The sequence below is a fragment of the Somniosus microcephalus genome, chromosome 31, assembly GCF_052327205.1.
Source record: "Somniosus microcephalus isolate GS21.2 chromosome 31, FLI_Smic_1.0, whole genome shotgun sequence".
NCBI lineage: Eukaryota > Metazoa > Chordata > Chondrichthyes > Squaliformes > Somniosidae > Somniosus > Somniosus microcephalus.
This window is the reverse complement of record NC_141017.1, coordinates 3,214,811-3,217,310: the sequence shown is the minus strand read 5'-3', so window position 1 is coordinate 3,217,310 and position 2,500 is coordinate 3,214,811. Positions and strand designations below refer to the sequence as shown.

At 40.6% G+C, this 2,500-nt stretch overlaps 1 protein-coding gene across 1 annotated transcript in view; it reads left to right on the top strand.

Annotated features, from left to right (window-relative positions):
• map2k7 (mitogen-activated protein kinase kinase 7) overlaps window positions 1-2,500 on the top strand; it is a 110,629-nt gene that overhangs the window by 58,934 nt on the left and 49,195 nt on the right. The window lies entirely within an intron of this gene.

The following is a 2,500-nucleotide window of genomic DNA, read 5'->3' as shown; positions in this document are numbered from 1 at the left end:
GTGTGTGTGTGTGTAGGGGGGTGTGTGTGTACTACAGCTCTGTCGAAACCTGGGTCTGTACATTGTCAATGGTAGGTTCATAGGAGACCTCCTAGGAAGATCGACCTACTGCTCACCTCTTGGCTGCAGCACAGTAGACTATATGATTACAGACTTGGACCCATCCTCTTTCAGAGCATTCACAGTCAAACCACAAACAACACTGTCAGATCACAGTCAAATTACTATGTTTCTCAAAAAGACAGAAACAAACAACATAGAAACACAACCCAGTAAACTGTACAACACCAAAAAATCATACAGATGGGCCAAAAACGACACGGAAAAATACCAGAAAACAATTAGCAATGCATCAACTCAAGCTCTCTTAGACACCTTTCTGGATAACATATACACTCACAATAAAGAAGGCGTAAACCGGGCAGTTAGTAAACTAAACAATATTTTTGATAATTTGGCAACAAATGCAAACTTGAAAGCTCGCAAGAACAAACCCAAAACAAAAAACTATGAAAAATGGTTTGACCATGATTGCCATAACATGAGGAAAAAACTTAGAAAACTATCAAACCAAAAACACAGACATCCAGAAAACGAGGAATTACGCCTTACTTATTGTCAGACGCTAACACAATACAGAAACACACTCAGGACCAAAAAAGAGCAATTTATTAAGAATACACTCAGCTCCATGGAGGAATCCATTGAGTCGAATTGTTTCTGGGACAACTTGAAAACACTACACAAAAAACAACACGACGATTTGTCCATTCAAAATGGGGACACATGGGTAAACCACTTTGAAAAATTATACCAGAAAAACACACTAGGACCAGAGCAACACCAAATACGCAAAAAACTTGAAAAGCTTGAAATGGCCATAAAAGATAACCAAAACCCACTAGACGCCATAATAACAGAAAAAGAACTTCTTGAAAAACTCAAGGACCTGCGACCAGGAAAAGCTTGCGGGACAGACGGCATACTAAACGAGATGATTAAACACGCAGACGACAAACTGAAACTGGCTATCCTAAAACTCTTCAACTTGGTTCTGAGTGTCGTTTATTTCCCTGACATCTGGAACAAAGGACTCATAACACCCATATACAAAAGTGGGGACAAAATCGACCCAAACAACTATCGAGGCATCTGTGTAAACAGTAACCTGGGGAAGGTATTCTGTAGCATCATAAACAAAAGATTTATAAACTTCCTTGAAGAGCACAATGTCTTGAGTAAAAGCCAAATTGGATTCCTGCCAAACTATAGAACATCCGATCATATCTTCACCCTACAGACCCTAATTGACAAACACGTTCACCATAACAAAAGCAAAATCTACGCATGCTTTGTAGATTTCCAGAAGGCTTTCGACTCCATCTGGCATGACGGTTTATTCCTGAAACTTATCGAAAGCGGGGTAGGAGGGAAAACATATGATGTAATTAAATCAATGTATACAAACAATAAATGTGCAGTTAAAATTGGAGACAAACAAACAAAATACTTCCCACAGGGGCGGGGGGTGACGCAGGGCTCGCCAATCTCACCGACACTCTTTAATATTTACATTAATGGATTGGCAAAACTACTTGAACAATCTACAGCACCCGGCCTCACCCTATATGAATCCAAGGTTAAATTCCTCCTCTATGCCGACGACCTGGTTCTGCTGTCACCAACTAAGGAGGGTCTACAGCAGAACCTGGACCTGCTGGAGTCGTACTGCCAGACTTGGGCCCTGACAATAAATCCCCAAAAAACCAAAGTCCTTGTGTTCCAGCAAAGATCCAAACAACATGGACCCACAATAAATTTCACAGTAGGAACAACCAAAATTGAACAAACCACTCACTACACATACTTGGGCTTAAAAATCAGTTCTACGGGAAACTTCAAACTGGCTGTGAATGAACTGAAAGAGAAAGCAAGAAGGGCTTTCTATGCCATCAAAAAATCAATCCAAATAGAAATCCCAATTAGCATTTGGCTCAAAATTTTCAAATCAGTAATTGAACCAATTGCACTCTATGGCAGTGAGGTCTGGGGACCACTAACACAACAAGATTTTGCAAAATGGGACAAACACCCAATTGAGATCCTACATGTGGAATTCTGTAAAAGTATCCTCCGGACTCAAAGGAAAACAGTAAACAACGCATGCAGGGCGGAACTAGGCCAATACCCATTAATAATCACTATCCAAAAAAGAGCCACCAAATTTTGGAATCACCTACAAATGAGCAACCCCCAATGCTATCACTACGACGCCCTGAAATGCCAAGAGCTGACCATAAAGAAGAATACCCTCAGTCAACTAGTCCTGGGACTCAATAAAGTAACTAATAACAATACTAACAATAACCAGCCCCAGGACAGTGACAGGGTAACACAAAGAATTCGACCCAACACAATCGTCGCTAAGCAAAAGGAAAAATATCTGTCATATTGGGCAGAAACAACAAAAACCCAAAGCAAACTCAATTGCTACTTGGCC